The sequence below is a fragment of the Notamacropus eugenii genome, chromosome 5 (genome assembly GCF_028372415.1).
Source record: "Notamacropus eugenii isolate mMacEug1 chromosome 5, mMacEug1.pri_v2, whole genome shotgun sequence".
Classification (NCBI taxonomy): Eukaryota; Metazoa; Chordata; class Mammalia; order Diprotodontia; family Macropodidae; genus Notamacropus; species Notamacropus eugenii.
This window is the reverse complement of record NC_092876.1, coordinates 327,029,964-327,040,742: the sequence shown is the minus strand read 5'-3', so window position 1 is coordinate 327,040,742 and position 10,779 is coordinate 327,029,964. Positions and strand designations below refer to the sequence as shown.

General features: G+C 37.1%; 1 pseudogene; it reads left to right on the top strand.

Annotated features, from left to right (window-relative positions):
- Nucleotides 1–361: 361 nt before the first annotated feature.
- Nucleotides 362–1,226, top strand: LOC140507921 (large ribosomal subunit protein uL18 pseudogene; annotated as a pseudogene).
- The last annotated feature ends 9,553 nt before the right edge of the window (nt 1,227–10,779 follow it).

Below are 10,779 nucleotides of genomic sequence, written 5' to 3'. Positions count from 1 at the left end.
GTTAATTTTTTGCCTTGAAATAGCATCCTGATTTTTGATGAGTAAATAATTCTTGATTCTCAATCTTATTTCTTAATTTAAAGGTTGCATTCCAATTTCTCCAATTATCCTTTGTCTTTGTTGAGAAGATTGATGTGAACCTGATTAATGTTCCTTGGTAGGTAATTTCCATCTTTGTTTTGGTAGCTTGAAGTATGTTTTTCTTATGGTTATAATGTTAGAGTTTAACCATAATGTATTTAAGATAATTGAATATTAGGTTCTGCCTTTTTGAGGTTATTTTTGTAGTTCTGGGAAATTTTGCTTAATGATTTCTTTGAAAAGCTTATTAAAATTATATTTTTTTTGTAGGATGGGGTTTATTAAAGTTGTCAAGAATAAGGCCTACTTCAAGAGGTACCAAGTGGAATTCTGAAGAAGGCAAGGAGGAAAAAGGATGATTATACATGGAAATGCTCAGTAATCCAAGATAAAAACAAGTAGAACACACTAAAATCCAGGATGATAGTCCAAATCGCCAACAGGGACATCACCTGTCAGATTACTTATGCCTGTAAAGAAGGGGATGTGATTGTCTGTGCAGCTTATGCCCATGAGTTACCAAAGTATGGTGTGAAGGTTGACTTGACAAATTATGCCTGAACTTACTTCACAGGCCTGCTGTTGGCCTGCAGGATTCTTAACAGATTTGGCATGGACAAGATCTATGAAGGTCAGGTGGAAGTGAATGGAGATAAGTACAATGTGAAAAGCATTGATGGTCAGCCTGGTGCTTTTACATGCTACCTAGCTATAGGTCTTGCCAGAACTACTACAGGAAACAAAGTCTTTGGGGCCCTTAAGGGAGCTGTGGATGGTGATCTGTCTATTCCTCACAGTATCAAATGCTTACCTGGGTATGATTCAGAAAGCAAGGAATTCAGCGCTGAAGTACATTGTAAACACATCGTGGGCAAAAATGTTGCAGACTACATGCGTTATCTCATGAAAGAAGATTAAGATGCTTATAAAAAGCAATTCTTACAGTACATAAAGAACAATATAACCCCCCAAATGATGGAGGAAATGTACAGGAAAGTTCATGCTGGTACATGGGAGAATCCAGTGTATGAAAAGAAACCCAAGAGAGGTTAAAAAAAAAAAAAAGATGGAACCACCCCCGAATGTCCCTTGCCTGAAAGAAACACTGGGTTGCTCAGAAGAAGCTGAGTTTCCTGAGAGTCTAGGAGCAGACAGTTGATAGTTAAAACAACAAAATCTGTATTTTTCTTTGAAGATTTTCAGATTAAGATAATAAACTTATTGAACATCAAAAAAAATTACATTTTTTTTCTAAATTTCTATCTTATCAACCATTCTGATATTGCTGCAGAATGATTTATTTTCCAAGTCTGTCATATATTTCTTTGTTTTTGGATGTTCTTATGTCAGTTATTTCCTTTTTTCCCCCCAGTTATATTTCTGTGCCTGTTTTTCCATCAAGTTATTTGTGTTAGCTGTAATTCTGTTTTCCATTGTTAGTTGTGTCTATTGAATCTTTTGCATTTTCCATTATATTCTGCACATTGGTAATTTTCTTCTTTATTTCTTTATGATCCTTTTAAAAAGTATCTTTTAAATCTTGCTTGATTACTTGTTGCTCTCTTCAGCTTCCTATTTTATTTGGTCTTATGATTTCCTCACTAGCATTAATTTCTTAACATTTGCTTATTTTCTTTGACTGTATCATTTGACCATTTAAGAATATCTCAGAACATCTTCTTTGTTTTTCCTTTTGTATTGGTTCTGAAATTTTATATGGCATAGGTGATGTACATTTTTTAAAAAAAATTGCATTTATACTCTGCTTGATTCTTCATTGTGTTTTTTTCATGTCTAAAATAATTTCCCCCTTTTTGGTACTAGCTTCTTACCTTCTTTTGAAGGTACATGTGAGAATCCTGACTTCTTTTGAAACTCACTCTATAATCATAATTGAAATCACCCAAATTCTTCTTATATCCAAGTAAGCACAATTTTGGTTGTCTTACAAGAATTCTATTTGATGAAATTACCTTCTACTGAGACCTATTATATGCTGTAGTATAAATAATGCAAGACTTGGAGTTAAAAGATATAAGCTAGAATCCAAACTGTGGCATCTATTAGTTGTGTGACTTCTTCATGTATTTCGACATCTGTAAAAGCTTGTTCTGCCTCTGACAAGATTGTTATGAGGAAAATATCTTGGAAACAAAGTGCTATATAAAGATAGATAGATTACTACTACTCCTGCTGCTGTTACTCAAAAACAAATAAAAAAACCTCTGCATACACACACATATTTAAAAACAGGAAGGGTTTTTTGTTTGTTTGTTTATATTTAGAGTTCAGTAAGTTACTTTAACTCATTATCCCTCTACCAGTCAGAAATTTGTGTCTAAAATTCACAAAATGTCAGAGATGAAAGGTACTTCATGGATAATCTAGTTCAACCTATAGCTTCCCAAGAAGTCCATTAAAACTGGCAAGTGGATATTGAGGCTTCACTTGAAGACCTCTGGTGAAAGAGAACTTTCTCGCTTCTGAGGCAAACATACTCCACCCTTGCTTTCTAGAAAGCTCTAATTTCTAGACTGTCACTTTTAAAGAACTCACATGTGCCTCATTTTAGGTGCTACAAACTACTCCAACTTCTGCCCTCTGAGACTAAGCAGAACAAGTCTGATCTCTTTCATATGAGAGCCCTTCAAATGTTTGAAGACAGATAGGAGGCCCAGCACTGCCTCCCCTCCACCCCCCAAGTCTTTTCCTTTGCAAGCTAAATATTGGGCAGCTAGATGGTGCAGTGGATAGAGTGCAGGAATCAGGAGGACCTGAGTTAAAACTCACCTCAGACACTTGACACTCACACGCTGTGTGACCTTGGACAAGTCACTTAACCCCAAATGCCTCATCCTGAGTCATCTCTAGTCATTCTGATGAATATCTGGTCACTGGATCCAGATGATTCTGGAGGAGAAGTGAGGCTGGTGACCTGCACAGCCCTCCCTCACTCAAAACCAGGTCAAGTGCCAGTCATGTCATCATTCCTCTGACGGCATGGTCTTCTTTGGCAATGAAGGACAAACACATGCACCAAATATTCCCAACTCTTTCCATGAATTCTTTTGTAGCATGATCTCAAGATCCTTAAGTTTTTTGACTGCCCTTCTTTGGTTCTCCAGATTGTCAATGTCCTTTTTAATATGTATAGCACCCAAAACTGAACACACACAGAAAATGACTTTCAAGATTTAAAGGACCACAGAGTCATATGGTCTAAGCTGTATCTGAGTGAGATTTCACACAAACACACACACACACACACACACACACAGAACTACAACCAAACTTAAATGTTCTGCTTTGCAACACACATGCATTGATCTTGATTTCATGATTCTGCTTTCTGGAGCCAAGCAGAACAAGTCTAATTTATCTTCTACATCATAGCTTTTAAGTATTTGAAGACAATTTTCCATCCCCACACCTTCCCAAAGTATTCTCTTTCCAGGCTAAATATGCCCAGTTACTTCAAGCAATCTTTGCAGTCTTAAGATCTTTCCAGGGTTCTGGCTGCACACTTTTGGATTCATCATTATACTTCTTAAATGTGATATATAGAACTGAACGTAGTGTTCCAGATGTGGTTCAACCAAAGGAGGATTATGACCTCTGCATTCCTGGAAGCTACATCTTTCAGTGCAGAGTAAGATTGCATTAACTTTTTTGGGAGGGATGGGCTTCCACAATGTACTCTTGACTCAAATTGAGAATGTAGTCTACTAAGACCCCAAGATCTTTTTTCAGATGAACTGTTGTCTAACCATGCCTCCTCCACCAGTATTTGTGAAGGTAATTTTTTTTTTGAACTCTGTCCTAGTTATCCCCCACTGGCTTCTCTCTAGGTTATCAATATCTGTCTTAAAATGTGGCACTCAGATCTGAACACAATGCCCTAGAAGTGGTCTGATCAAGATAGGGTATATAGCAGGATTGTCACCTCTTTAGTCCTAGACACTATGTTTCTTTTAACGTGGCTAATGATTACATTAGCTTTTTCAGCTACCATATCACATGTTTGAATGATATTAGCAATTCTCCCTTCACCTTCAAGTCTCTTGTAGATATTCTTCTGTCTAGCATACCTTTCCTATATTTTACTTGTAAAGCTGATTTATTGAACCCAAGTGTAAACTTAACCTTAAACATAATCTTTGAGTTAAGGCATTATAGGACCTTATTAAAATGCAAATTTATTACTTTAGGGAGGTACGATGTCCAGATATAATATTAATATACTATCAGTCATGGATTTCTTGTTGTGAATTACTTCTTCAGAAAAAGTCCAGTTACCTCATATGTCCTAAGGGGATGGTGCAATCTACAAAAGAAGAAATATTGAGAAGATAAGTTTTTATAGGACAATGAATTAGGTGGCCCTATGTAGTCAGGGGGTAGTATGAAGTCACCAGGCACCTGGGAGGAGGGAAGCAAAATGAAGAAAGGAACAAGGAAGGATATAAAATTTTGCATTAAAGAGAGAAAGAAGGTGAGGGAGGGTGAAAAAGTTCACCAGAAAGGAAGAAAGGTATGAAAAGATGAAAGAGGCTATAGAGAATGTTGAAAGCAAATTTGACCTACTTTATGGTTAGCAAACCCCCCTTTCAATGGGGGAGAAGGTTGCCACCTAAGTTAACATGCAATAGAGTATGCTGTTTGTATGGGAGCCCAGGAATGTTCTCTCAGTCTTTAGTCATAAAATCAGTGAATGTTAGAGATCAGAGGGGCCTTAGAGATCTGGAAGGTACTTTACAGACCATCAAGAGCAAGAGTTCTTAATCTGTTTTGGGCTATGTGTCCCTTGGTAGTCTGGTGAAGACTCTAGACTCCTCAGAAGCATGTTTTTAAATGGATAAGATAAAATACATAGGATTACAAAGGAAACCCAAGGTTAGAAAAAGTAAAGATGTGATTTTTTTTTTTTCCCCATCCAGGTTCACAGATCCTCTGAAATCTATTTGTGGATCCTTTTGGAGTTTATGGACCCCAGGATAAGGACCTCAGAGCTAGTCCAATCTCCTTATTTTGTATAAGAAAAGGGACTCAGAGAGGTCACATGACTTGTCCAACTGGGAAATGAATGTAAGACACTTGACTCCTAGCTCAATGTGATTTAATTAGCTCACATTTATATAATTCTTTAAGGTTTTCAAAGCCCTTTACCTCATTTAATTCTCACAACTATGTAACAACAGTGTTATTATTATTATGATTTTACAGATAAGGAAACTGAGGCCCAGAGACAATCAACCAATTAGTAAACCTTTATTATGGGTTGCCCCAGGGTCACAAAGCTGACATCTCAAGTAGGATTTAGATTCAAGGCTTCCTAGGTTTAAACATATCCTTAAGTCATGCACTCTTTGGTCCACACTGAATTTTATATAGTACTGTTCACCTACTCTTGATATACTAGTCCCAGAAAACAATCTTTTGAGTTAGGAAGAAGACCTGGATTCATGCTTTTTCATTCCTTCCACCCTCTCCAGATCCTTTACACCGTCTATGTGGCTAATACAATGAGATCCTGAGGTTTTCACTTATTCCATGTTATAGAACTAACCCTGAGAAGGAAAAATGTCAGGAAAGAGCCTTGTGCCTGCTGCAAACACAGAGGTCAAATTCAGTAGGGATTTTGTGACAATGAATCTAGAAATCTTAGAACTGAAAAGATCCACAGAGTTCATTTAGGCCACTCCTATCCAAAGCATAAAATCCCCTAATTCATGTTTTTTTTTTCTTTCATAAACTTAACCCTTTAGAGAACTGTTTGGTTTTCTGTAATATGAAAAGCCTCCAATAATTATTTCATTCATTGTTAATATCTGCTGTGCAATTGTTGCTGATATTAGTTCTTCCCTCATACTTTAAAAATACTTTATACTTCATATCTCTTCCTTCGTACTTTAAAAATCCATGATTTCATCAATGTGGGTGTTCCCTCTGCTGATGCAGATTGCAACCCTTCTGTGCCTTAGTAGATGCTCTAATGAATTGCTGCAGACAAAAACTCAAACCAAATCAAACTGAAAAACAACCAAAAATGAAAAACCTCATCTGTTGGCCACCCCTTTGATGAGACACTTCTTTGAATTGAGCCAGCCTGGTCCTTGGAAAACCTACAGTATTCTGGTTAATTTTGTGCATTTCTTTTCGTATATATCTGTTTGCTGCTTTCAGCATGCAATTCTACTTGTGTTAATAAGGCCCAATGCCCTGTTGAATAATAAATAAGCTATTCTCAGCTCCCCTCAATGATCTCTGTTACCTGGCTACATCAGGTACAGACTCTTTTGCCTAGTTTCCAAGACTCCATAATCTGGTCCCATCCTATCCCATTAACATAGTGGTATCTTCTGCAACTCTAGAACACACATGTTATACTTCAGCCAAGGAGGACCAAATCAATCAATTAACAATGGTCAATGAATAGGTATTTACCTAGTTACTACTATATACCTGGCACTATGCTAGGTATACAAAGATAAAAATGAAATAATAGTTGACACTAAGGAGCTGACATTCTATTGAGGGAAACAACCTGTATTTATGCAAGTACTTGTAAAATAATATAGAAAATGAATATAAGATAATGTTAGAAGGGTAGGCACTAGCAGCTAGGAGAATAAGGAAAAGCCTTATATAGAAAGTGGCAATTGAGCTGAACTTTGAAAGAAACTGGGGATTCTGATAGGCAGAGATGAGGAAGGAGTAAATTCCAATATGAGAGAGAAGGAAACAACCATTACAAAGGCCTAGAAATGCAATATGGAGTGTTATATATGAGAGATAGTGAGAAAGTCAGTTGTCTGGGCCAAAGAATACATGAAGGTGATGCATAGTAAGTCTAGGGAGTTAGGTTGTAGGCAATTTGTCAGTCTTTAAATGTGAAACAAGAAAGGTTGTATTTGACACTAGTGGCAAGAGAGAACCACTAGGGTTTATCAGTGGAATCCCACTTTGTCCATGAAGTCTTCCATGATTTTAATCTGCATTGATCCCTCCATATCATAAAAAGTATAAAAAATGAACTTAGAATACACTGGTTCCCTAGCAGATTGATTGACTGATCTTGTACCAGTAAAGATTCTGAAAGGTATAGAGATCATAGATGAGAAAACATTGTAGCTTTCAAATAGAATTGTAGTGTAGTTATTGTACTGTATTGCTCTAAATGTTTCATGTACATTCATTTTGTTCTCCCCATTCCTCCTACCAGCAAGACTGAACTCTTTGAAAATGAGAATTGAATATTCTTAGTCCTTTCTATGTTCACTTTATCCCCACTCCCAACACATAACACAGAACTAGACTCATTGTAGGTACTCAAAAAAGTTTGTTGAAGGAACAAAAAAGCTGCTAAAAGAGCCTAAGTATCATTTCTCACCCAGACTGACTGACTCTGTGGACTGATGTGATCACAACATGAAAACTGATGGAGCCCAGGAAGAATTTTAGCCAAGGGAATGAACAGCTAAAATGGGTCTTTTTATAGTTCAAGATATCTTCATATCCATTATCTCATTTGATTCTTCCAAACTTGTTACTATTTTTTTCAGATAAGAAAACAGATAAAATCCAATTCAATAAACGAGAACCACACACTATGAGGGTTAGCTACAGAGCCAAACTTCCAGTCAGGAGTATCTGGATCCAAGTTTTCCTCTGACAAGTACTAGCCGTATGATTCTGGGTAAGTCTCTTTAGTCAATTCTAAGAATATAAATTATGGGCACCTTTCTAATTTGCTTTGGTGAATGGAGTGTTTGTACCGAGAGCTCACTACATGAGTGAAATCACAGATCCAAATCACCCAGCCATGCCCTCTAAAAATGTGGAGGACCCCGCACAAGATAGAAACCAAAGCAACCTCAAGCCTTCAAAGAGCTTAGTCTTCCAGAGGTGGGGTGAAGGGAATATATCATGTGCATAAATATATAAATACTAAAGTATATGTAAAGTAATTTAAAAGAGAAACATCATTAAAACTGGGGAACCTGGGCTGTGCCTCAAGAAAAGGCTAGACATTCTAAATAGCAGAGTAGAGAAAGCATTCTTGACATGGAGAATCACATATGCAAAGGCACAGAAGGCAGAACTAAGGTCAAACTCTTTGCTGAAACAGATATAACTAGTTAGTGGTGGAGTTGGGATAAAAAGCCAGGTTCGATGAATTGTGATTCATTGCCCTTGACAGAACCACATCACTTCCTTCTCTGAGATAACTCTCCAGTGATCTGGCTTTATAGAAACATCTGACTTTAAAAGGATCTGGGTCAAAGCAGAAAACAAGGAGAGGGCTAAGGAGACCCATTTCCCTTAGAGTTCTTTCAGTTTTAAGTGAAGTATGGCCCTGAGTTCCATACTTGGATGTGAGAGCAGCAGGTCACTTTTTCCCTAGGGACCCAGAATAAACTTATGCAACTTTAATTCCTAGATAAGAATAAATACGAAGTACTAATATAGTAAATATATATGTATATTTGTATCTATATCTATATACATAAATATATATATCCATATATATCTATATCTATCTATATATAATCTGTTTAGCTATGAGTTGCCATGGTGGGTAGATGGGTGATACAGCATGTGGGTTTTTTTAACACCAATATATTTTGTTCCCCCTCCCCCCAACACCATTTTGGAACACATTTTGCCCTGTTCTCCTACAGGACAGCCATTCTTTCTAATAGAATACAAAGTAAAAAGGTGGAAAAAAGCAGTTCAGCAAAATTCACCAATATATTAACTAAGGCTGACAGTGTATAAAATGTCCAGTAGTTCCAGTATACAATACCAGTAGTTCCCTACTTCTGCAAATAAGAGGAAGAGCATTTTCTCAGTTATGTTTCAGGGACAATTTTGGTCATTATAATCACACAGCACATTCTTTCTTTTTGTCTTCTTTCCTTCTTCCTTCCTTCCTTCTTTGCTTCCTTCCCTCTTTCCCCTCTCATCTTCCCTTCCTTCCTTTCCATCCTTTCCATTAACATTATCTTTCAAATTCTGATTCTTTTTTCTCTGCCAGCTTTGTTTCATATAAAAATCTGATAATCATGTCATTTGTAACTTTATTCAAGTCATTAATAAAAATATTAAACAGCACAGGACCAAAAACAGAACTCTGGGGCATTCCACCTAAGACTTCTTTCCAAGACACATTAAACCATTATTGTCTAGTTTCTTTAAGTTTGTAAATTCAATCAAATGAATTAATGTAATTTTACTATATAATCTATTCCACATTTCTCCATTCTCTCTGTCCCAACCTTAAGAATAGTAGGAGAGACTTTCAGCAAAGAAACTTAGACTTGTAGGCGATCTAGAAATCTGCTAGCAAGAAATGTCATATATTTGATGAAATCAGTAGTCTGATTAGTACTATTTAGGATGTACCTCTCAAATTGGAGGAATAGATTGAAAAACAAATATAAATTTAAATTTTAGAAAATTCAGTTCCTACGGTAGCGGAGACAGCTGGAGGGACAGACGACCCAGGGCAGAGAAAATTCGCACTGAGACCCAGGCAAGCCTCAGAGCCGGGAGACGAGCCCAAGGAGGGGCGGGAACACGCTTTAGCTTCTAGGCGTGCCCCAGCCCTCCAGGGGAAAAGGGAAGACAATAGGGAAGCTGGGATCATCATCCCCTGACCTTGCCTTTGTCTCAAGTCAGCTGAGGAGATATCCTGAGGACAGACCACCCCTCCCACATACCTAACAAGCTAACCCCAGGGTTGATCGGGGAAACAAAAAACAAAAGCCTGCTTTTAGCCTAGACACACATCAGCTCAACTTAAAGATCTGTACCTTCTGACTGAAAGAACCAAAAGCTACAACACTCAGCCAACATCATGAATCAGAAAAAGCAGACGAAAAGTGAAAAAACCATAGAATCTTTCTATGGGGATAAGGACCAAAACACAAACACCAAAGAGGTTAGAGCTGAGACTGTACTTCCATCTGAAACCTCAGATGGGACTATGAATTTCTCGCAAGCACAACTAGATTACCTGGAACGTCTGAAGAAGGATATAAAAGAAAAACTGGCCAATGATTTTAAAACTATAAAAAAAGAATTCACTGATGAGAACATCACCCTGAAAAAGAAAATTGAAGAAATGGAAAAGGAAGTTCAAAAATTAACTGGAGAAAATAATTCCCTAAAAGGAAGAGCTAATCAAATGGAAAAGGAAACCCAAAACCTAATTGGGAAAATTGATCAGATGGAAAAGGAAACCCAAAACCTAACTGGGAAAATTGGTCGAATGGAAAAAGGAGTACAAAAATTAAATGGAGAAAATAGCTCCTTAAAGGGAAAAATTGGTCAGATGGAAAAGGAGATGGAAAAGCTAACTGAAGAAAACACTACGATGAAGATTAGAATTGGGCAAGTAGAAACTAATGACTCAATGAGGCAACAATAATCAGTCAAACAAAATCTAAAGAATGAAAAGATAGAAGAAAATGTAAAATATTTAATTGGAAAAACAACTGACCTGGAAAATAGATCCAGGAGAGAAAATCTAAGAATTATTGGCCTGCCAGAAACCCATGATGAAGAAAAGAGTCTGGACAATATCTTCCAGGAAATCATCAAGGAAAACTGTCCAGAAGTACTAGACTCAGAGGGCAAAATAGTCATCGAAAGAATCCACCGTTCCCCTCCCGAAAGGGATCCCAAACTCAAAAC